The sequence below is a fragment of the Leucopleurus acutus genome, assembly GCF_964270905.1.
Source record: "Leucopleurus acutus genome assembly, chromosome: 1".
NCBI lineage: Eukaryota > Metazoa > Chordata > Mammalia > Artiodactyla > Delphinidae > Leucopleurus > Leucopleurus acutus.
The window spans coordinates 33,436,424-33,463,376 of NC_139142.1; the positions used below are offsets into that span (position 1 = coordinate 33,436,424).

The 26,953-nt window shown below is 38.4% G+C and overlaps 1 pseudogene across 1 annotated transcript; it reads left to right on the top strand.

The window, feature by feature from the left end:
- Positions 1 to 1,956: 1,956 nt before the first annotated feature.
- Positions 1,957 to 2,487, top strand: LOC309968490 (large ribosomal subunit protein uL6-like; annotated as a pseudogene). The gene has a single exon. The product of its transcript is annotated as a large ribosomal subunit protein uL6-like (transcript).
- Positions 2,488 to 26,953: the final 24,466 nt, after the last annotated feature.

Consider the following 26,953-nt stretch of genomic DNA (forward strand, 5'->3'; position numbering starts at 1 on the left):
CCAAAGTTCTGGCCTTGATTGCCTGGAGGCTTTGGCAGTCTCAGCCTTTCTCATGGCAGACGGGCCAGGAAATGAAGCTTTCAGCTGTCTGCTTCAATGTTCTCCTCACTGTCACCATTTTCGTGTTCGGCCCCTGGTTCATTTGCATTTTCTTCTTCTTTTGGGGATTAGCGCATACGGGTAGACAAAATCCATTTTGGTTACTCAAGACTGTCATTTCCCTTCCACACCTTACTTGTCAACTAAGAACGTCAAGAACATGAAATCCTGCCAGAGTACAAAACAAACTATAGAATTAGATGATCTGCAAGGGGCCTTTGAGACCTTCTAATCCAGCCTGATTTTACAGATGGGGAAACTTAAGAGTAGCAAAGGGAAGTAAGGTGATCTGCTGAAATCATACTAATATTTAGAGAGTAGCAAAGTCAGGACAAATATCCAGCTCTCCCATTCCCATCCAGCCAGCGCCCTGTCCAAAAAAATCAGTGTTCCTTTAGGACTCTATCTCAGACAAAATACTACTATTCCCCCACCGAACCCTTTTTAAATGAGGACTTGATAAGAACTGCGTCGTATTCTCTCTCTGTTTCCTCATCAAACATTCACACATAAGTTTGGTAAATAATTATCCAAAGTGTTAGGTCTTAAGGAAAAGAAAGAGACTTGGAGACTCATATAACTAACAGCACTCAGAGAAAAGACTCAACCTAAAACCAAGCAGAATGCTTTTATTTCCTTTGTTTTAGGAGACAGATCCGAAAAAAGAAACAAATGGGACCTAATTAAACTTAAAAGCTTTTGCACAGCAAAGGAAACCATCAACAAAACAAAAAGAGAACCTACTGAATGGGAGAAAATATTTGAAAATGATACGACTGATAAGGGATTAATATCCAACATATATAAACAGCTCACACAACTCAACATAAAAAAAAAAAACAACCCATACAACCCAATTTAAAAATGGGCAGAAGACCTGAATAGACATTTTTCCGAAGAGGAAATGCAGGTGGCCAAGAGGCACATGAAAAGATGGTCAACACTGTTAATCATCAGGGAAATGCAAATTAAAACCACAATGAGTTATCCCTCACAACTGTAAGAATGGCCATCATCAAAAAGAACACAAGGAACAAACGTTGGTGAGGATGTGGAGAAAAGGGAGCCCTCGTACACTGTTGGTGGGAATGTAAATTGGTGTAGCCACTGTGGAAAACAGAATGGAAGTTTCTCAAAAAACTAAAAATAGAACTACCATATGACCCAGCAATTCCACTCCTGGGTATATATCTGAAAACAAAACAAAACAAAACAAACAAACAAACAAAAATCCCACTAATTCGAAAAAATACATGCACCTCTATGCTCATAGTAGCATTATTTACAATTGCCAAGATATGGAAGCAACCTAAGTGTCCATCAAACAGATGAGTGGATAAAGAAGATGTGGTATGTATGTATGTGTGTGTGTGTGCGCGTATATATACATATAAATACATACATATATACATATAATGGAATTTTTCCCTTTTTGCCAAAAGAAATAATTTCTGATATTGAGAAATATCACATTCTCAGGAAAAGGTAACCAACCTTTAAGGGCTTAAAAGATTCCTACTCTGAAAAGGAGTTTATGAGTGTGGAGAGATAGGTGGAAATATGGCCCCTTGGCATCCACAGGGGATTGGTTCCAGGACACCCCGCATAGACAGCAAAATCCTCGGATGCTCAAGTCCCCTACATAAAATGCCCCAGTACAGTCGGCTCTCCGTATCCACAGGTTCCACATCCACGGATATGCAGGGCCCACTGTATATTGGTTTATACGTAAGGTCATAACAAAGCAATCTCAAATTGTGGTTTCTTCCACTAAAAATTTTCTTTTCAGTACTATGGAAATCATGTTAAAATATGACATTAAAAAATGAAAACAAAAATACCTCACCTCCCTTTGCTACATCTACTGCAAGAATGAAGACAGTTCTCAACAATCAGACTGTCGACATTCTGGAAATGTCAACATCACCCTGAAGGGATGCATAGTTACTGTGAGGGGCCCCAGAGGAACCCTGCGGAGGGACTTCAATCACATCAATGTAGATCTCAGTCGCCTTGGAAGGAAAAAGAAGAGGCTCTGGGTTGACATACAGTGGGGAAACAAAGGACTGGCCACGATGGGCACTATCTGTAGTTGTGTAAAGAACACGAGCAAGGGCGTTACACTGGGGGTCATTACAAGGTGAAGTCTATGTGTGCTCACCTCCCCATCAATATCCTCATTCAGAATAGGTCTCTCGTTGAACTCTAAAATGTCCTGGGTGGAAAAAACATCCACAGGGTATCTCAAGCCCAGAAAGATGAGTTAATTCTTGAAGGAAACTATATTGAACTGTGTCAAATTCAGCTGCTTTGATTTAGCAAGTCACAATAGTTAAAAATATCACAAAAATTGGGGGAATGATATCTATGTCTTTTAAAAAGGAATAGTTCAGCAGACTGATGAATAAGATCTAAAAGTTGTCCAGCTATGGAAACAAGATGTTGGATAATTCCTAAGACCTGTTTGTGATATTTTAAAGATGCAATAAATACCCTCTATTTTGGGAAGGGGGGTGGGGCACTGGACACTTCACTAACTAGTTAAATTAGCTAACTTTTCCTTCCTTCTATACATTTTCATATAACAGATTCTCTAGTGCTTACCCTTTACCAAGTACTATTCAATTCTGGGAATAAGGAAATTAAAGACAGCACTTCTGTCATAAAGGCATGCAAAGTTAACTGGGGGAAACCAAAATGTCAATGGCATGACCAGAGTAGTACTTCCAGTAATAAAGGTTACTTAGAAACCACATGGGAGGGGTACCAGGCCAGCCTGGGAAGTTCGAGGAAGGTTAATTGAAGAAGGTGACACCTGAGATGAGGATAAAGAAGAATTGGTAGGTTAAAAAAATAAAAGTAATGAGTTCTTGTTTTATTCTTCATGTTTTTTTTTTTTAAATCTAACATTCTCGTTTCATATGAGAATTTGATCTATTGCATAAGACTTTGGAAGGAAAAAAATGACATCATTATTGTTATGTCAAAATATCAATAAAACTATTTAACAAAAAGTACTGGAACACATTAAATATCAAAAGACAAAGACACACACAAAAAACCCCAAACACGCAACAGTGTACATCAACTATACCTCAATTTAAAAAAAACAGTAATGTTAATGTAACACCCAAACATGAGAGAACATGGTAACTTTTCAGAGCTGTCACAGGAGCTCATCTATGCATATCTATAAAGAGCACTAACTGTGGGCAAGGCATTCTGCTGGGTGCTGTAGTAGATAAGATAATGAATAAAGATGGTCTCTCTCACAGGGAATTTATCACCTCAATTTACCAGCATGTTCCCTCAGGAGAGAGAAAGGTCTAGAGCAGCAATTCTCAAACCTTTCCCACCTGGGACCAATTTATACTCTTAAAAACTATTAAGGACTCATAGAGCTTTTATTTATGAGGAATATGTTGACCACATCAGAAGTTAAAACTGATGATCCCAAACTCCCATTCTTTCCTTCCCCTACCCCATCCCTCCTTGGCAACCACAAGTCTGTTATCTATATCTGTGAGTCTGTTTTTGTTTCCTAGATATGTTGATTTGCATCGTATTTTGGATTCCATATATAACTGATATCATATGGTATTTGTCTTTCTCTTTCTGATTTACTTCGCTTAGTATGATAATCCCTAGTTTGGGATTAGCAGCGGCAAATTATTATATATAGTATGGATAAACAACAAGGTCCTACTGTACAGCACAGGGACCTATATTCAATATTCTGTGACAAACCATAATGGAAAAGAATATGAAAAAGAATATATATATGTGTGTATGTATAATGACTCACTCTGCTGTACAGAAGAAATTAAAACAACATTGTAAATCAACTATGCTTCAATAAAATTTAAAAAAACAAAGAAAACAAAACTGAATAATTTTTAAGTATTTGTTGATTTGTTTAAAAGTAACACTAATAAACCTATAACCTCAACATAAATAATGTATTTTTATGAAAAATAGGTGCATTTTCTAAAATGAAAAAATTTAGTGAGACAAGTGCCACTGTTTTACAGTCTTGCCAATCTCTTTAATGTCTGGCTTAATACATTCCAATATCTGGTTCTTCATTAATCTGGCTCTTCATTAAAATATCATACTTCACATGTCCTCTAGAAAACTCCACTGTACACTTGTGAGAAAATGAGAATGAAAAAGGCAAATAATGCCTTAATATTATGATGAAAAAAGTTCACCCTCACAGATCCCTTGAAAGGATCTCTGGGGACCCTCAGGTATCTCATCACATTTTAAGAACCACTGGTCTATGGCAATAAAAGTCATATTCAAAACTGGGTAAATAAAGACTATGAGTTCACGTTTACTCTACTTGAGGTTTTAACTAAGGGGAAATCTTGCAGTAAGAGTTCCCTATCTAGGCCACTAATTCTAAGAGTGGACTTGTTTTCTTGGAACTGAGACAACCCAGGTTGCATGAATGGGTCCACTCTCTCTGGCATTGTGAAGACTGCCTCCTCAAAGGGCTTGGGCTGGGTGGGTCTTAACACAGTGATGGAGATGACCATATTCCTGCTTTGCTTGGGACAGTCCAGCTTTATTCCCATTGTGCCAGAGTAATTATTAGTAGAGCCCCTTCACTCTCCAAGTATCCAGTTTGGGCGGTAAGTTACATGGTCACCTTGACAATGCCTTGCACAAGCATTCTTCTTCTTCCCACCTTGTGGATAGGTCTAAAAGAAGCCATGCTGGGTTTGGTTTACATAGTAATATTCCTCTAACCTCTCTCCTAAAAAAAAAAAAAAAAAAAGCCAATCATGGGAGAAAATTCCTCCCGATCTCCTGGTTTCTATGTCTTCTTTTCCTTTTTTAAACTGTTGACAGCAACCATTCTCGACAACTCTATACGACAGCACGTGCTGCTTGTTCTCTTGCTATGCACCTAGTTCAGTGTTTGAACTACAGGGTGTCACTTTGCCCAACTATTTCAAATCGGTTGGAATATAACCTATTGATCAAGGGCTACAAATTAACCAGACTGGGTTAACCGCTAGGCCAATAAAACACTAGGCAAAACCCAGCACACAGATTCAACCCATCACCAGAAATGGAGGCAACTCAGTAAGACAAGAGACTTCTTTGAAAAAGTATTAAATCTCCCAGGCCTAATCCTGTGAGCATGGCAGGGGGTATGAAGAGGAATGGAAAAGAAGTGCTGTAAATTCTGAATAGTGAACCTTGAAACTGACGTGAATTTGGCTTTGCATACCCGAGTGGCAGAGAAACCTCAGCAGTTATCCAGTGCTTTTAGAGAGCAGGGTAAAATTATAAGAACATTTTTATGAGTTGTGGCTGGCAAGCCCTAGCCTGTTAAAACTCTTTAAAAACCAATGCCTTGGTGGAGGTAACATTTACTGTTTACTGTAGCTCTGGTTGTTAGGGGTTACTGCTAAGGTCCCAGTTTTCCATGACATCAGCAGCATTCCAAGGGAAGTGTGTGTCAGTGACTTTCAGTAATGACTCCGTTTTCCAAATGTTCAAAGCTTCTGCCAAGCTGCCCTACACCTGCACACCAGCTGAGTTAGAGGAAAAGGAAAAGCAAGATGGATTAAGTGGGATTTTTGTCTGGGTTCCTTAATGAGACTAAAGGCTTCCTTCTTTCAGTGTTTGCTTTGGTGTAATAAATGGATGCCAGTGCCTTTAGGAATGACATGACTCATCCTTACCTTTTCATAAACCAATCAGACTATCTCTCACAACTTCTCGCTCTCATATTCTGGACTAACCTTTCGAGACTTTTCTTCTGCGGGAAAAGTTTAGGGCTTAGTGAGAAGATCAGCACGGCATGCCAACACTCTGGGAGGGATTCCGAGGGAGGCATCTGCTGCTCCCCAAATTAGCAGGAAACAGAAGCAGTGAAGAGACATTACTGCGTAGCTGCTAAAAGGATCACCTGGCTTTCAACGTTTCAAACCAGACGTGTCCTCTCAAGGCAGCAGCAGACCTCATTCCAGAATCTGTCCTCACCAACACAAGCATCTGGTTAACTTCATCCAGGGGTGCCTACTGCCCACTCAAGAGGCTTGTGACCGGTGCTGGGGCCAATACTAATTGTGCACTTATATAAGACAGACCTTTTTTCCAAAAGGCTTGAAGCATTTTTTTCGGCGTTAAACTCATCAGTGTTCATGACAACCCTCTGAGAGGTGGCAAAATATTAGTTCAGGTGTGAGAAATTGGGGGATGGGGTTGAGGAGAACTGGTCCTCTGCCAAGAGTAAGGCAGGAGGAGCTCTCCCAGAGCCCCAGCCCCACACCTTTACGCCTGCGGTAACTGGCCCCTCTCCAGGCTTGCTCCAGTCTGCCCAGGCTAACCTGCTCTTTTGTCGACTGTCAAAAGGGTTGTGGAATACAAAATTCGTTGTTAACGAGGCAAAGCTTGGAAGCTAGCAAAGAAAAACAAGAACAATTTTATGTAAAGACACAGAGGAATATCCTCTTAAGGGTTTTGGTAAGAATGATTTATGCATTCAATATCTGCTTCTATGAATGACACAAGGTAGAAGATTCAATCTTTCTGTACCTCAGTTTCCTCACCTATAAAATCTAAATATATATATACATATACATACACACACACACACACACACACATATATACCATTAAAAATACCAGAGATGTTTAGAAATTTTAATAATTAATGTTTTAAACTGCATAGAGATCTTTAAGGGGGGGAATCTCTGAAATGCTAAAAGGTGGCCTCTTTTATAATATATTGCACAGTTCTAGAGGAAATTCCTTTAATTACTGCTATATTTGTTCTTAGGAAATAGGAATAAATTCATACACTTTCAAGTGATTCTTAAAATAAAAGCCTCTACAATTTAAAAAAATAATAATCATCTTTATCTTTGCAGAAACAACAGGATTTTTTTTTAAGCTGTAGGGGTGGCATGCTCTGTGGTTTAGGGTAGCCACAGATAACATAATACTCACAAAAATGTCTGTGTCTAGTAATTTCTCTTAGATTTCACTAAAAAGAATTCAAACATGAAAAAATACTAAAGGAATCATTCTCATTCAACCGTAGATTGCCTGTGAAGACTGGAAAACACAAGTTTTTGGTTCAATCCCTGGATTAAACTATAAAAGTCTGTCCAGTGTAATCTCACGTTGAGTCCTGAGCCTGTTTCCTTGAATAATTTTTAAAGAGGGAATTTTACAATTATGGCTTGTTAGCAAGAGACTGAGCTATTACCAATTAGAAAACAAGTCTTTCAATAAACTTTCTGGTACATAGAATGAACAGTTATATCTGAAACTAAATTCCACAAGTCATTTTCATAAATAAGTACATATATAAATTAGGAAGAGGGGGTGTGGCACGGGATATACCTAAAATGCTTAAATTCTAAGAAAAAAGAATTGAAAAAAAAGAAGTTTCTTTTCTTCCTGAAGATAAAAGACTTAATGAGTGACTAATCCCCCTTAGTAAAGTTCCTTTGGTAATTGCCCTATCCTAAGCCACACTAATTTTGCTAGGAGCCTTTACTGTTAAAAGATGTTGTTTTATGATGTTAAGCTACACACAAAAGCCAAGTAACATAATGGCAAAATATGCTTCCGATTTTGTTATGTTACCAACCTATACTTATCCAGAAATTCTAACTGCCAAGTGTCTTTTACCTAACACAGACAGCATCTTTCACCACCTTCCCTTTCCCACATAAAGTAACAACATCATTAAGAGTGGAAAACTGGGAATAAAAACCTGAGCCCTGGAAAAAAATACTAAATGGGAATCTGCCTCCAGCTCTGCAAATTTTCAAACTTGACCTGGCCTCTCGGGTCTGGAAGCTAGACTTCTGCGCCCAGAATATGGCTGGATGAGGAAGGCAGTCTCAATTCACACCCTGAGGGCTAGGAGCAGAACACACACTCCATACAGACCTCTAAAGAGGTTCAGGGGCTTGTGTGACCGAGAAGCCTGCTTTAATTGGCCCTTGGTGATGTCATGCCCATGTCTCCAGGGCCCAGGAAATGCACCATGACTAAAGGAGCACCTCATTTGTGAATACACATTCCATCTCAGAGGAGCAGCAGCAGGCAGAGTTTCAAGGCAACGAAGACCCAGTTAGAGAATGCCAGCCAGTCAGCCGCGCACAGAGGGCCTTCAGTTGTCCTGAAATAGACTGCTCTTGTTCGCTGCCTCGGAAAACCCTACAACTACCTGTATCCCTGTGGCCTGTGTAGGATAGTAGCCCTAAAACTGGGTTGTTCTGTCTTTTTTTTTTTTTTTTTTTGCTGTGTTGGGTCTTCGCTGCTGCATGCAGGCTTTCTCTAGTTGTGGCGAGCGGGGGCTATTCTTCGTTGAGGTGCGCGGGCTTCTCATTGCAGTGGCTTCTCTTGTTGAGGAACACGGGCTCGAAGCGCATGGGCTTCAGTAGCTGTGGCTCATGGGCTCTAGAGCGCAGCCTCAGCAGTTGTGGCACACAGGCTTAGTTGCTCTGTGGCATGTGGTATCTTCCCGGACCAGGGCTTGAACCCGTGTCCCCTGCACTGGCAGGCAGATTCTTAACCACTGCACCACCAGGGAAGTCCCTAGGGTTGTTTTGTCTTTTAAGTTACTCTTTTTAGGGAAAGAAGAATGGTCACTGTAATAGGGCACACATCCTTCCAGATTTCTATCAGCAAACCTTCTCTGTAAAGGACAAGATGATACAAATGGCCATATGGTCTCTGTTGAAACACTCATTTCTGCCCTTGCCGTGCAAAAACAGCCATAGACGATACATAAATGAATAAACATGACTGGGTTGCAATAACATGTGATTTACAAAAACAGGCAGCAGGCTGATTTGGCTCACTGGCTGTGGTCTGCTGACCTCTGTATTAAAGAGTGGACCACTCCTTCCTCTGCCACATACTCAGACCAAAGTACTCTCAAATAAGGGTGCAGTTACAGGAAAGGATGTGAAGGAGTTTCCACAATATACCTGTGATAGCTACCCTATCTAGAACCTAAACACAGTTTACTGAGAGGCAATCTAGCCCATGGTTTCAGAACGTAGGCTCTGCAGTCAAATGACTAGGTTACAAATCCTGACTTTGCTACTTCTGCATTTAAAGCCTTGGACAAGGTATATTATTCCTATGAGCCTTGGTTCCTTCATCTGCAAAATTGGGTTCCAAACTGTTCCTACTCAATAGGGTTAATATGAAACTTCAGTGAGATAATATATGAATAAAGCTTAGCCTAGTGCCTAGGATATTGGAGTGCCCAATAATTACCTGACACTATTGCTAGATTTTTTTCTAAGCAACTATAATTACTACTCTTGATCGCAGCAGGCCAAAGTGAAGAGGCAGGTTACCCCAAACGCTAGTACATGGTGAATTTCTTTCCAATTCCATTCATATCTATTAATGCTATCATCATCTTTAGTAGCTGCATAGAATTTCACAGGGAATGCACCATAACTGGACCAAATGCCAATTGTTCAACATCCGTTTGCTGTCTTCTTGCTATTATAAACAACAGTATGATAAACATCTTTAAACATGCACCTGTGAACACTTCGAATTCTGTTCCTTGGGGCAAAAAGGTTTGCACGTTTTAAAGAACTTGAAATTATTCTGCAAATTGGCTCTCCAGAAAAGTTATACTAATTCCTATTTCCAACAGCACTGAAAGAGAGGATCTGTTTCCTAAGATTCTTGACAATACAACTACTTCGTTTCACCACTAAGACCCAGAGAGGTTAAATGAAAAAACTAAGACCCAGAGAGGTTAAATGACTTGCTTAAATTTAATGAAGAATGCTTAATGTTTCCTTTGGCCTACAACTTTATAAAGCATTTCATAATTATTCTGATAATAGCTAATCTTTCCAGAATCCATATAATTAATTATTATTATTAAAATGCCATTTTATGGTTGAGAGAGCTAGAGCCCAGAAGTTGACTTAGGGTAGCTAAAGTTCTCCAGATAAGGCAAAGGATACAGAAGAACATGATCAAAATAGAAATAAACTTCATCCTATTATCAGGCCATGCCAGGCTCACTATAACATCTCAGGCAAAATTTACTTTTCAATCAGGAAACTATTCTCGGGAACTAATTTAATTTTCCCTTCTCATGGCAAATAGGTAATCCAGGGACTTTTTTTTTTCTTTGCTGTTAAAATAAATAAGCCTATAAAACCAAATGTCCTTTTCTCACAAGAAAAACTTAAAACCTCTGAGCTTTTGACAAGATAGTCACAGACCTAGGCACTTGTTAAGGTTATTTTCTTCACTCTACCTATTATCTTGCTTTTTTTCTTCTTAACACTTACCACAATTTGAAATATATTAGTTATTTGTCTGTAACAACTAAGTTCCATTAAAACAGGAACTTGCTTACTAGTCTTAGTGTTGTTTATTATCTTTTCAGTACCTAGAATACTATGTGGAGCATAGCAAGTAACTGATAAAGATTTACTGGATGTATAAATCCTCCTAGATGCCATCTATGTATTTCCCTGGCTGTACAACCTACAAGGTAGGCAGGCAGGCTTTGGCATTATATATTAATAAGAGTTGTCATTCCCTATTTACAACACTGCAAAAAACAAACAAACAAAAACACCAGAAAACAAAAAAACACCTTCCTAATGGAGAAGAGCAGCCTGTCCCTCACCTGCAGAGTTTATAGACAATTATATCCCAATCCAAACCCCACTATCAGTGGGACCATGCCACATGCTGTCATATCACAATCTCCCACCTTACCCTTTCACCTAGGAGATGCTGCTACTGTTAGCCCGTGCAAGTGTGTGCACTTGTTTTATTTATTTGGTTGGTTTGTCTTCAAAAGAGCCTCCTTGGTGGGTCACTAATTAGACAGAAGTTCTAAAAAACAAATGCACCACCTGTTGACTGTTTTATTGAAAGATGTACTGAATGTCATAGTTGACGACCCAACATCCATTCTGTCTCAAATGACCGATCTAGCCCTATGTGGCCCAATATGGCATCCACTAGCCATATATGGTTGAATTTAAATTAATTTTAACTATTCAGTTCCTCATTGGCACTAGCCACATTTTCATTGCTCAAAAACTGCCATATGTGGTTAGTGGCTACTGTACTGGACAGCACAAATATAGAATACTTCCATGACTATAGAAAGTTCTGTTGGACAGCATGGAGTCTAGTCAAACATGGTAATGCCATTCTCCTTGCCTGAAACTGATTTTAAAATGGGCACATAAGGGGGCGCCTTCAAGATGGTGGAGGAGTAAGACATGGAGATCACCTTCCTCCCCACAAATACATCAAAACTACATCTACATGTGGAACAACTCCTACAGAACACCTACTGAACGCTGGCAGAAGACCTCAGACTTCCCAAAAGGCAGGAAACTCCCCACATACCTGGGCAGGGCAAAAGAAAAAAGGAAAAACAGAGACAAAAGAATAGAGACGGGACCTGCACCTCGGGGAGGGAGCTGTGAAGGAGGAAAAGCTTCCACACACTATGAAGCTCCTTCACTGGCGGAGACAGGGTGGTGGTGGGGGGAAGCTTTGGAGCCACGGAGGAGAGCACAGCAACAGCGGTGCAGAGGGCAAAGCGGAGAGACTCCCGCACAGAGAATCGGTGCCGACCAGCACTCACTAGCCTGAGAGACTTGTCTGCTCACCCGCCAGGGTGGGTGGGGGCTGGGAGCTGGGAGCTGAGGCTCTGGCTTCGGAGGTCAGATCCCAGGGAGAGGACTGGGGTTGGCTGCGTGAACACAGCCTGAAGGGGGCTAGTGTGCCACAGCTAGCCTGGAGGGAGTCTGGGGATAAGTCTGGACCTGCCTAAGAGGCAAGAGACCATTGTTGCAGGGTGCATGAGGACAGGGGATTCAGAACACCGCCCAAACAAGCTCCAGAGATGGGTGCAAGCCACGGCTACCAGGGTGGACCCCAGAGACAGGCATGAAATGCTAAGTTTACTGCTGCAGCCACCAAGAAGCCTGTGTGCAAGCACAGGTCCCTATCCACACCTCCCCTCCCAGGAGCCTGGGCAACCCGCCACTGCCAGGGTCCCATGATGCAGGGACAACTTCCCCTGCAGAATACATGGCACCTCAGGCTGTTACAACATCACGCCAGACTCTGCCACCACAGGCTCGCCTCGCTTTCCGTATTCCTCCCTCCCCTCTGCCTGAGTGAGCCAGAGCACCCAAATCAGCGGCTCCTTTAACCCCGTCCTGTCTGAGCGAAGAACAGATGCCCGCAGGCGACCTACACGCAGAGGCGGGGCCAAATCCAAAGCTGAATGCGGGGAGCTGTGCAAACAAAGAAGAGAAAGGGAAATCTCTCCCAGCAGCCTCAGGAGCAGTGGATTAAAGCTCCACAATCAACTTGATGTACCTGCATCTGTGGAATACCTGAAGAGACAACGAATCACCCCAGAATTGAGGCAGTGGACTTTGGGAGCAACTGTAGACTTGGGGTTTGCTTTCTGCATCTAATTTGTTTCTGGTTTTATGTTTACCTTAGTTTAGTATTTAGAGCTTAGTATCACTGGTAGATTTGTTTAGTTATTCAGTTGCGCTCTTCAATTTTAAATTTATATATATTTTTTTCTTCCTTTTTCTCATTTTGTGAATGTGTGTGTGTGTGCTTCTTTGTATGACTTTGTCTGTATAGCTCTGCTTCTGCCATTTGTCCTAGGGTTCTGACTGTCCCTTTTTTGTTTGTTCTTTAGTATAGTTTTTAGCGTTTGTTATCATTGGAGTATTTGATTTTTGGTTTGGTTGCTCTCGTCTTTCTTTTTTTAAATTATATTTCATTTTTAACAATTTTTTTCTATTTTAATAACTTTATTTTATTTTATTTATTTTCCTCTCTCTCTCTCTCTCTCTCTCTTTCTCTCTCTTTCTTTTTCTCGCTTTTCTTCTGAGATGTGTGGCTGACAGGATCTTGGTGCTCTGGTCAGGTGTCCAGCCTGAGCCTCTGAAGTGGGAGACCAAGTTCAGGACACTACTCCTCCGGATACCTCCTGGCCCCATGTAATATCAAATGGCGAAAGCTCTCCCAGAGATCTCCATCTGAGCACTAAGACCCAGCTCCACTCAACAACCAAAAAGCTACAGTGCTGGGCACCCTGTGCCAAACAACTAGCAAGAAAGGAACACAAACCCACCATTAGCAGAGAGGCTGCCTAAAATCATAGTAAGGTCAAAAACACCCCAAAACACACCACCGGATGCAGTCCTGCCCACCAGAAAGACAAGATCCAGCCTCATCCACCAGAACACAGTCACTAGTCCCCTCCACCAGGAAGCCTACACAACCCACTGAACCAACCTTAGCCACTGGGGGCAGACACCAAAAACAACAGGAACTACGAACCTGCAGCCTGCGAAACAGAGACCCCAAACACAGTAAGTTAAGCAAAATGAGAAGACAGAGAAATACACAGCAGATGAAGGACAAAGGTAAAAACCCACCAGACCAAACAAATGAAGAGGAAATAGGCAGTCTACATGAAAAAGAATTCAGAGGAATGACAGTAAAGATGATCCAAAATCTTGGAAACAGACTGGAGAAAATACAAGAAATGTTTAACAACGACCTAGAAGAACGAAACAGCAAACAAACAATGATGAACAACATAATAAATCAAATTTAAAATTCTCTACAAGTAATCAAGAGTAGAAAAACTGAGGCAGAAGAACGGATAAGTGACCTGGGAGATAAAATACTGGCAGTAACTACTGCAGAGCAGAATAAAGAAAAAAAAATGAAAAGAATTGAGGACAGTCTCAGAGATATCTGGGACAACATTAAACACACCAACATTCGAATTATAGGGGTCCCAGAAGAAGAAGAGAAAAAGAAAGGGACTGAGAAAATACTTGAAGAGATTATAGTCAAAAACTTCCCTAATATGGGTAAGGAAATAATCAATCAAGTCCAGGAAGCACAGACACTCCCATACAGAATAAATCCAAGGAGAAACACACCAAGACACATATTAATCAAACTATCAAAAAGTAAATACAAGAAAAAAAAATTACAAGCAGCAAGGGAAAGGCAAAAATTAACATACAAGGGAATCCTCATAAGGTTAACAGCTGATCTTTCAGCAGAAATTCTGCAAGCCAGAAGGGAGTGGCAGGACATATATAAAGTGATGAAAGAGAAAAACCTACAACCAAGATTACTCTACCCAGCAAAGATTTCATTCATATTTCATGGAGAAATTAAAATCTTTACAGATAAGCAAAAGCTAAGAGAATTCAGCAACACCAAACCACCTCTACAACAAATGCTAAAGGAACTTCTCTAGGCAGGAAACACAGAGAAGTAAGAGTCATAGAGAAGGAAAAGTCTTACAAGAACAAACCCGAACCAGTTAAGAAAATGGTAATAGGAACATACATATTGATAACTACCTTAAATGTAAATGGATTAAATCCTCCAACCAAAAGACATAGAAAGGCTGAATGGATACAAAAACAAGACCCATACATACGCTGTCTACAAGAGACCCACTTCAGACCTAGGGACACATAAAGACTGAAAGTGAGGGGATGGAAAAAGATATTCCATGCAAATGGAAATCAAAAGATAGCTGGAGTAGAAATTCTCGTATCAGACAAAATAGACTTTAAAATAAAGACTATTACAAGAGACAAAGAAGGACAATACATAATGATCAAGGGATCAATCCAAGAAGAAGATATAACAATTCTAAATACTTATGCACTCAACATTGGAGCACCTCAATACATAAGGCAAATGCTAACAGCCATAAAAGGGGAAATCAACAGTAACACAACCATAGCAGGGGACGTTAACACCCCACTTTCACCAATGGAGACATCATCCAAAATGAAACTAAATAAGGAAACACAAGCTTTAAATGATACATTAAACAAGATGGACTTAATTGATACTTATAGGACATTCCATCCAAAAACAGCAGATTGTACTTTCTTCTCAAGTGCTCATAAACATTATCCAGGATAGATCATATCTTGGGTCACAAATCAAGCCTTGGTAAATTTAAGAAAATTGAAATTGTATCAAGTATCTTTTCCGACCACAACGCTATGAGACAACATATCAATTACAGGAAAAAAAAATCTGTAAAAAATACAAACACATGGAGGCTAAACAATACACTACTAAATAACCAAGAGATCACTGAAGAAATCAAAGAGGAAATCAAAAAATACCTAGAAACAAATGACAATGAAAACATGACAACCTAACACCTATGGGATGCAGCAAAAGCAGTTCTAAGAGGTAAGTCTATAGCAGTACAATCCTACATCAAGAAGCAAGAAAAATCTCAAATAAACAACCTAACCTTACACCTAAAGCAATCAGAGAAAGAAGAACAAAAAATTCCCAAAGTTAGCAGAAGGAAAGAAATCAAAAAGATCAGATCAGAAATAAATGAAAAAGAAACAAAGGAAAAAATAGCAAAGATCAATAAAACTAAAAACTAGTTCTTTGAGAAGATAAGCAAAGTTGATAAACCATTAGCCAGACTCATCAAGAGAAAAAGGGAGAAGACCCAAAACAACAGAATTAGAAATGAAAAAGGAGAGGTAACAACTGAAACTGCAGAAATACAAAGAATCATGAGAGATTACTACAATCAACTCTATGCCAATAAAATGGACAACCTGGAAGAAATGGACAAATTCTTAGAAAAGCACAACCTTCGGAGACTGAACCAGGAAAAAATAGAAAATATGAACAGACCAATCACAAGCACTGAAATTGAAACTGTGATTAAAAATCTTCCAACACACAAAAGTCCAGGACCAGATGACTTCACAGATGAATTCTATCAAGCATTTAGAGAAGAGCTAACACCTATCCTTCTCAAACTCTTCCAAAATACAGCAGAGGGAGGAATGCTCCCAAACTCATTCTACAAGGTGACCATCACCCTGATACCAAAACCAGAAAAAGATGTCACAAAAAAGGAAAACTACAGGCCAATATCATTGATGAACATAGATGCAAAAATCCTCAACTAAACACTAGCAAACAGAATCCAACAGCGCATTAAAATGATCATACACCATGATCAAGTGGGATTTATCCCAAGAATGCAAGGATTCAATATACGCAAATCAATCAAGGTGATACACCATATTAACAAACTGAAGCAGAAAAACCATACGATCATCTCAATAGATGCAGAAAGAGCTTTCGACAAAATTCAATGCTGATTTATGACAAAATCCCTCCAGAAAGTAGGCATAGAGGAAACTCCCCTCAACATAATAAAGGCCATATAGGACAAACCCACAGCCAATATCCTTCTCAACAGTGAAAAACTGAAAGCACTTCCACTAAGATCAGGAACAAGACAAGGTTGCCCGCTCTCACCACTATTATTCAACATAGTTTTGGAAGTTTTAGCCAAAGCAATCAGAGAAGAAAGGGAAATAAAAGGAATCCAAATTGGAAAAGAAGAAGTAAAACTGTCACTGTTTGCAGATGACATGACATTATACATAGAGAATCCTAAAGATGCCACCAGAAAACTACTAGAGCTAACCAATGAATTTGGTAAAGTTGCAGGAGACAAAATTAATGCACTGAAATCTCTTGCATTCCTATACACTAATGATGAAAAATCTGAAAGAGGAATTAAGGAAACACTCCCATTTACCATTGCAACAAAAAGTATAAAATACCTAGGAATAAACCTACCTAAGGAGACAAAAGACCTGCATGCAGAAAACTATAAAACACTGATGAAAGAAATTAAAGATGACACAAACACATGGAGAGATATACCATGTTCTTGGATTGGAAGAATCAACATTGTGAAATGACTATACTAACCAAAGCAATCTACAGACTCAATGCAATCCCTATTAAACTACCAATCGCATTTTTCACAGAAGTAGAACAAAAAATTTCACACTTTGTACGGAAACACAAAAGACCCCGAATAGCCAAAGCAATCTTGAGGAAGAAAAACGGAGCTGGAGGAGTCAGGATCTCTGACTTCAGACTATACTACAAAGCTACAGTAATCAACAGTATGGTACTGGCACAAAAACAGAAATATAGATCAATGGAACAGGATAGAAAGCCCAGAGATAAACCCACACACATATGGTCACCTTATCTTTGATAAAGGAGGCAAGACTATACAATGGAGAAAAGACAGCCTGTTCAATAAGTGGTGCTGGGAAAACTGGACAGCTGTATGTAAAAGAATGAAATTAGAACACTCCCTAACACCATAAACAAAAATAAACTCAAAATGGATTGAAGACCTAAATGTAAGGCCAGACATTATAAAAACCCTTAGAGCAAAACATAGGCAGAACACTCCATGACATAAATCACAGAAAGATACTTTTTGACCCACGTCTTAGAGAAATGGAAATAAAAACAAAAATAAACGAATGGGACCTAATGAAACTTAAAAGCTTTTGCACAGCAAAGGAAACCGTAAACAAGACGAAAAGACAACCCTTAGAATGGGAGAAAATATTTGCAAATGAAGTTACTGACAAAGGCTTAATCTCCAAAATTTACAAGCAGCTCATGCAGCTCAATATCAAAAAAACAAGCAACCCAATCCAAAAATGGGGAGAAGAACTAAATAGACATTTCTCCAAAGAAGATATACAGATTGACAACAAACACATGGAAGGATGCTCAACATTACTATCACTAGAGAAATGCAAATCAAAACTACAATGATGTATCTCCTCACACCTGTCAGAAAGGCCATCATCAAAAAATCTACAAACAATAAATGCTGGAGAGGGTGTGGAGAAAAGGGAACCCTCTTGCACTGTTGGTGGGAATGTAAATTGATACAGCCGCTATGGAAAACAGTTTGGAGGTTCCTCAAAAAACTAATAATAGAACTACCATTTGACTCAGCAATCCCACTACGGGGCATATACCCTGAGAAAACCATAATTCAAAAAGAGTCATGTACCATAATGTTCATTGCAGCTGTATTTACAATAGCCAGGACATAGAAGCAACCTAAGTGTCCCTCGACAGATGAATGGATAAAGAAGATGTGGCACATATATGAAATGGAATATTACTCATCCATAAAAAGAAATGAAACTGAGTTATTTGTAGTGACGTGGATGGACTTAGAGACTGTCATGCAGAGTGAAGTAAGTCAAAAGGGAAAAATAAATACCGCATGCTAACATATATATATGGAATCTAAGAAAAACAATGGTTCTGAAGAACCTAGAGGCAGGACAGCAATAAAGATGCAGACATACAGAATGGACTTGAGGACACAGGGAGGGGGAAGGGTAAGCTGGGACGAAGTGCAAGGGTGGCATGGACATATATACACTACTAAATGTAAAATAGATAGCTAGTGGGAAGCAGCCGCATAGCACAGGGAGATCTGCTCTGTGCTTGCATCCACCTAGAGTGGTGGGATACGGAGGGTGGGAGGGAGATACAAGAGGGAGGAGATATGGGGATGTATGTATATGTATAGCTGATTTACTTTGTTATACAGCAGAAACTAACACACTATTGTAAAGAAATTATACTCCAATAAAGATGTTAAAAAAAAAAAGGGCACCTAACAGAATTCTGGTCAGTAAAACATACGGGGAAGTCTGTCAAGTGGCTTTTCAGAAAGGTTTCCTTATTCCTAAAAAAAGTTGCACAAGAGAGGATCTCTGCTGTCTTTGGATATTGTTGCTTTAGAATGTGATCAAAATGCTACAGCCACCTCGTGTACATGAGGAGATCCTGTCTAAGACCAAAGCTTCCCCACTAAATGGCAGAGTAGAGTAATGGATGGAATATGAGCTCTAAATGAAATCAATGAGTCACTGAACTGTTACCAAGTCTGTATCCTCATCATGTGAAATGACAAGATGGTAAATTTCCTTCTGTTAAATCACTTGGAGTTGAAGTTAAGTAACTTATAGACAAATACAATCTAATAATAGAGTTTTATTTATATTTTTGTATTACTTTCTAATAAAAAAAGTTCTAATCAGTCAATGACTATCAAAAATCTACAAGGACTCTCCACTTTGATGTAGGTTCCAAAGTTCAGCTATAACAATGCTAAAGAATATCTCTCACAGATGTGAGCATATTAGTTTCTTTCTCCCTCTGTTCTTAATTCTATTTATCCTATCACTTTGTTATCCTATCGAATAACAAAGAATTTAACTCAAAATTAAAATCTCAACTCAGAATGTTTCTTAACAAATCTTGATTTTTTAACTAACACATTTTAGATGCTATTTTAGAATTTTCTCTATGTTTGAGCAAGTTACATTTAAGCCAGACTACAAATAGGTCAGTCAGTTTACAGATAGGAAAAGTGTCTCATTTATACCATAAAACTAACTTGGAATCACAGTTATTATAAATTATACAAGATCAAGATTTTTAAAAACATGCCCTATGCAAAAGGTATTTGATTAACCGGTTCATTCAAATGGCTGGGCTTGGGCTTCCCTGGTGGCTCAGTGGTTGAGAATCCGCCTGCCAATGCAGGAGACACGGGTTCGTGCCCCAGTCTGGGAGGATCTCATAGGCCGCAGAGCGGCTGGGCGCTGAGCCTGCGCGTCCGGAGCCTGTGCTCCGCAATGGGAGAAGGCCACAGTAGTGAGAGCCCCGCGTACCGTAAAAAAAAAAAAAAAATGGCTGGGCTTCATTTTATAGAATAAGGTGAATGGGAGCCTTTGACGTCTCATATTTAGAATCCTCAATCACTTTTAAGATAACTTAAGGCTCTGCCAAAAATTTCCTTAATTGGCAAGAAAGTAACTAAATATGAGGATTATCCTCCTCATAACATATTTTCATGTGTATGCTTGTATTACTTGTTTGGCTTGGTTTTCACTTTAATGGAATGCAACCACTCCCAAGGCATTAAAATCATTCACTGAAATTTGGACACACTACTCTGGATGAATAAGAAAGATTGTGTAACAAGAAATGGGAAATAAGGATGTTTAATTGAATCAGTGAAACACTGACGAGCAACACAAGTCTACAGTAAGAATGAAAATGTAAACTCCATGAGGGCAGCACCTATGTCTATCCTGTTCCCCATTATAACCCTGATGTATTGGTAGGTGCTGCAGTATTTTCAACTGAACAAATGAACTGCCCAAAGGAAAACCCAAAGGACAAACATGTATAAGCAAAGCAATATGGAATGTGGCTGCACTTCCTGGTGTGTTAGGGATTGTGTGGAGAGGAAAATACTAGTAATGTGAGGTGTCTTTATTTACAAAGTCAGTGGTACAAGTAGACTCATGTGTCCTCTTTCCAGTCTGTAATATCTTGCTGAAATTCAAAATGAAACTACCTCCATAAAGAAGCTGAATTTTCTTTTTCTTCATTAATTAAAATACCACTAAAGAGAAAAAAAATAGGTTTTAGAATAGAGTCAAACACACAGGCATTCCACTATATTTGAACACCGTATGCTAAATGATTTTACTTGTTTTAAATTTAACCATGTCTCAGCAGAAAAAGGAGAAGGTGGAGCAGGTAATTTGGTAATTTAAAATTCTTTAGATCAATCACAAACATGAAAAATCTATTCCTTCATTATTTAAAATAGAATCATCTTCAGCAAAATTTAAAACCTTTTCTCTGCAAAAGACCATGTTAAGAGGATGAAAGAACAATTTACAGCATGGTAGAAAATATATGTAAACCATATATACAACAAAGGACTTGTATCCAGACTATGAAGAGAATTCTCAAAATTCAACATTAAAAAAACAAGCAATTCAAATAGAAAATAAGGAAAAAAGATATGCACTGACATTCCAGCAAAGATACACAAATGGCAAGTAAGCACATGAAAAGATGTTCAATATCATTAGTCACTAGAAAAATATAAATTTAAACCACAATGAAATTAACTATATACCTATCAAAATGGCTAAAATAAAAATTTGTGACAACACCAATTGCTGAAGAGGACACGAAGAAACTAGAAGACTCAAACATTGCTGGGGGGAATGTAAAATGGAATAGCCACTCTGGAAATAGTTTGACTGCTCCTTTTAAAACTAAAAACAGATTTAACGAACAACCCAGATATGCACTCTTAGCCACATATCTTAGAGAAATAAAAACAATTTCATTTGGAAACTTGTACATGAATGTTCATAGCAGCTTTATTCATAATAGCCTCTAAATGGAAACTATCCAAATATCCTTAAAAGGGTGAATAGTTAAACAAACTATGGTACATCCATACCATAGAATAATACTCAGCAATAACAAGGTATGAATTATATATCCACACAACAACGTGAATGAACTTAAGGAAATTATGCTGAGTGAAAAAAGTCCATCTCAAAAGGACACATATAGCATGATTCCATTTATATAACATTTGTGAAATAACGTAATTATAGATGTGGAGAACAGGTTAGTGGTTGCCAGAGGTTAGGGACTGGGGGATGGTATGGGTGTGGCTATGGAGATCCTTGTGGTAATGGTACAGTTAGATATTTTGATGGTGGTTAAACAAAGCTACACATGTGATTAAACTGCAGAATTACATACATACACACAGAGACAAATGAGTGCATATATAACAACTGGTGAAAACTAAGTCCAATGGATTTTACCAATGCAAGTTTCCTGGTTTTATTATTGTACTAGAGTCATGCAAGATATTAACATTAGGGGAGGCTGGTTGAAGGGCACAGGAGACTTCCCTGGACATTTCTTTGCACTTTCCCATGAATCTACAATTATTTCAAAATAAAAAATTTTTTAAAAATCATCTTAGAACAAATAATTCAGAGGGCAGACAGCAGAAGCAAGAAGAACTACAATCCTGCAGCCTCTGGAACAAAAACCACATTCACAGAAAGACAGACAAGAGGAAAAGGCAGAGGGCTAGGAACCAGATGAAGGAACAAGATAAAACCCCAGAAAAACAACTAAATTAAGTGGAGATTGGCAACCTTCCAGAAAAAGAATTCAGAATAATGATAGTGAAGATGATCCATGACCTTGGAAAAAGAATGGAAGCAAAGATCGAGAAGATGAAAGAAATGTTTAACAAGACCTAGAAGAATTAAAGAACAAATAGAGATGAACATACAATAACTGAAATGAAAACTACACTAGAAGGAATCAATAGCAGAATAATTGAGGCAGAAAAACAGATAAGTGACGTGGAAGACAGAATGGTGGAATTCACTGCTGCGGAACAGAATAAAAAAAAAGAATGAAAAGAAATGAAGACAGCCTAAGAGACCTCTGGGACAACATTAAACACAACAACATTAAACACAACAACATTTGCATTATAGGGGTCCCAGAAGGAGAAGAGAGAGAGAAAGAACCAGAGAAAATATTTGAAGAGATTATAGTCAAAAACTTCCCTAACATGGGAAAAGAAATAGCCACCCAAGTCCAGGAAGCACAGAGAGCCCCAGGCAGGATAAACCCAAGGAGAAACATGCGAAGACACATAGTAATCAAATTGGTAAAAATTAAAGACAAAGAAAAATTATTGAAAACAGCAAGGGAAAAACAACAAATAACATACAAGGGAACTCCCATTAGGTTGACAGCTGATTTCTCACCAGAAACTCTACAAGCCAGAAGGGAGTGGCAGGATATACTTAAAGTGATGAAAGGGAAGAACCTACAACCAAGATTACTCTACCCGGCAAGGATCTCATTCAGATTTGATGGAGAAATCAAAAGCTTTAGAGACAAGCAAAAGCTAAGAGAATTCTGCACCACCAAACCAGCTCTAAAACAAATGCTAAAGGAACTTCTCTAGGTGGGAAACACAAGAGAAGAAAAGAACCTACAAAAACAAACCCAAAACAATTAAGAAAATGGTCATAGGAACATACATATCAATAATTACCTTAAAAGTGAATGGATTAAATGTTCCAACCAAAAGACACAGGCTTGCTGAATGGATACAAAAACAAGACCCAAATATATGCTGTCTAGAAGACACCCACTTCACACCTAGGAACACATACAGACTGAAAGTGAGGGGATAAAAAAAGATGTTCCATGCAAATGGAAATCAAAAGAAAGCTGGAATAGCAATATTCATATCAGATAAAATAGACTTAAAGAATGTTACAAAAGACAAGGAAGGACACTACATAATGATCAAGGGATCAATCCAAGAAGAAGATATAACAATTATAAATATATATGCACCCAACATAGGAGCACCTCAATACATAAGGCAACTGCTAACAGCTATAAAAGAGGAAATCGACAGTAACACAGTAATAGTGGGGGACTTTAACACCTCACTTACACCAATGGACAGATCATCCAAAATGAAAATAAATAAGGAAACAGAAGCTTTAAATGACACAATAGACCAGATATATTTAATTGATATTTATAGGACATTCCATCCAAAAACAGCAGATTACACTTTCTTCCCAAGTACACACGGAACATTCTCCAGGATAGATCACATCTTGGGTCAGAAATCAAGCCACAGTAAAGTTAAGAAAACTGAAATCATATCAAGCATCTTTTCTGACCACAACGCTATGAGGTTAGAAATGAATTACAGGGAAAAAAACGTAAAAAACACAAACACATGGAGGCTAAACAATACATTACTAAATAACCAAGAGATCACTGAAGAAATCAAAGAGGAAATCAAAAAATACCTAGAGAAAATGACAATGAAAACACGATAATCCAAAACCTATGAGATACAGCAAAAGCAGTTCTAAGAGGGAAGTTTATAGCTATACAAGCCTACCTCAAGAAACAAGAAAAATCTCAAATAAATATTCTAATCTTATACCTAAAGGAACTAGAGAAAGAAGAAGAAACAAAACCCAAAGTTAGCAGAAGGAAAGAAATCATAAAGATCAGATCAGAAATACATGAAATAGAAACAAAGAAAACAATAGCAAAGATCACTAAAACTAAAAGCTGGTTCTTTGAGAAGATAAACAAAATTGATAAACCATTAGCCAAACTCATCAAGAAAAAGAGGGAGAGGACTCAAATCAATAAAATTAGAAATGAAAAAGAAGTTACAACAGACACCACAGAAATACAAAGCATCCTGAGAGACTACTACAAGCAGCTCTATGCCAACAAAATGGACAACCTGGAAGAAATGGACAAATTCTTAGAAAGGTATAATCTTCCAAGACTGAACCAGGAAGAAATAGAAAATATGAACAGACCAATCACAAGTAATGAAATTGAAACTGTGATTAAAAATCTTCCAACAAACAAAAGTCCAGGACCAGATAGCTTCACAGGCGAATTCTACCAAACATTTAGAGAAGAGCTAATACCCATCCTTCTCAAACTCTTCCAAAAAACTGCAGAGGAAGGAACACTCCCAAATGCATTCTATGAGGCCACCATCACTCTGATACCAAAACCAGACAAAGATACTACAAAAAAGAAAATTACAGACCAATATCACTGATGAATATAGATGCAAAAATCCTCAACAAAATGCTAGCAAACAGAATCCAACAACATATTAAAAGGATCATACACCATGATCAAGTGGGATTTATCCCAGGGATGCAAGGATTCTTCAATATATGCAAATCAATCAATGTGATACACCATATTAACAAATTGAAGAATAAAAACCATATGATCATCTCAATAGATGCAGAAAAAGCTTTCCACAAAATTCAACACCCATTTATGATAAAAGCTCTCCAGAAAGTGGGCATAGAGGGAACCCACCTCAACATAATAAAGGCCATATACGAGAAACACACAGCAAACTTCATTCTCAATGGTGAAAAACTGAAAGCATTTCCTCTAAGATCAGGAACAAGACAAGGATGTCCACTCTCACCACTATTATTCAACATATTTTTGGAAGTCCTAGCCATGGCAATAAGAGAAGAAAAAGAAATAAAAGGAATACAAATTGGAAAAGGAGAAGTAAAACTGTCACTGTTTGCAGATGACATGATACGTAGAGAATCCTAAAAATGCCACCAGAAAACTACTAGAGCTGATCAATGAATTTGGTAAAGTTGCAGGATACAAAATTAATGCACAGAAATCTCTTGCATTCCTATACACTACTAATGAAAAATCTGAAAGAGAAATTAAGGAAACACTCCCATTTACCATTGCAACAAAAAGAATAAAATACCTAGGAATAAACCTACCTAGGGAGACAAAAGAGCTGTATGCAGAAAACTATAAGACACTGATGAAAGAAATTAAAGATGATACCAACAGATGGGGAGATATACCATGTTCTTGGCTTGGAAGAATCAATATTGTGAAAATGACTATAATACCCAAAGCAGTCTACAGATTCAATGCAATCCCTATCAAATTACCAATGGTATTTTTTACGGAACTAGAACAAAAAAATCTTAAAATTTGTATGGAGACACAAAAGACCCCGAATAGCCAAAGTAGTCTTGAGAGGAAAAAAATGGACCTGGAGGAATCAGACTTCCTGACTTCAGACTATACTACAAAGCTATAGTAATCAAGACAATATGGTACTGGCACAAAAACCAAAACATAGATCAATGGAACAAGATAGAAAGCCCAGAGATAAACCCACGTGCCTATGGTCAACTAATCTATGAAAAAGGAGGCAAGGATATACAATGGAGAAAAGACAGTCTCTTCAATAAGTGGTGCTGGGAAAACTGGACAGCTACATGTAAAAGGATGAAATTAGAATACTCCCTAACACCATACACAAAAAGAAACTCAAAATAGATTAGAGACCTAAATGTAAGACTGGACACTATAAAACTCTTAGAGGAAAACATAGGAAGAACACTCTTTGACATAAATCACAGCAAGATCTTTTTTGATCCACCTCCTAGAGTAATGGAAATAAAAACAAAAATAAACAAATGGGACCTAATGAAACTTAAAAGCTTTTGCACAGCAAAGGAAACCATAAACAAGACAAAAAGACAGCCCTCAGAATGGGAGAAAATATTTGCATATGAAGCTACTGACAAAGGATTAATCTCCAAAATTTACAAGCAGCTCATACAGCTCAATATCAAAAAAACAAACAACCCAATCCAAAAATGGGCAGAAGACCTAAATAGACATTTCTCCAAAGATGACATACAGATTGCCAAGAAGCACATGAAAAGCTGCTCAACATCACTAATTATTAGAGAAATGCAAATCAAAACTACAATGAGGTATCACCTCACACCAGTTAGAATGGACATCATCAGAAAATCTACAAACAACAAATGCTGGAGAGGGTGTGGAGAAAAGGGAACCCTCTTGCACTGTTGGTGGGAATGTAAATTGATATAGCCACTATGGAGAACAGTACGGAGGGTCCTTAAAAAACTAAAAATAGAATTACCATATGATCCAGCAATCCCACTACCGGGCATATACCCAGAGAAAATCATAATTCAAAAAGACACATGCACCCCAATGTTCACTGCAGCACTATTTGCAATAGCCAGGTCATGGATAAAACCTAAATGCCCAGTGACAGACAAATGGATAAAGAAGATGTGGTACATATATACAGTGCAATATTACTCAGCCATAAAAAGGAAGGAAATTGAGTCATTTGTTGAGATGTGGATGGATCTAGAGACTGTCATACAGAGTGAAGTAAGTCAGAAAGAGAAAAAGAAATATCGTATATTAATGTATGTATGTGGAACCTAGAAAAATGGTACAGATGAACCGGTTTGCAGGGCAGAAGTTGAGACACAGATGTAGAGAACAAATGTATGGACACCAAGTGGGGAAAGCCACAGGGGAGGTGGCGATGGTGGTGTGCTGAATTGGGCAATTGGGATTGACATGTATACACAGATGTGTGTAAAATTGATGACTAATAAGAACCTCCTGTATAAAAAAATAAAATAAAATTCAAAAATAAAGAAAAC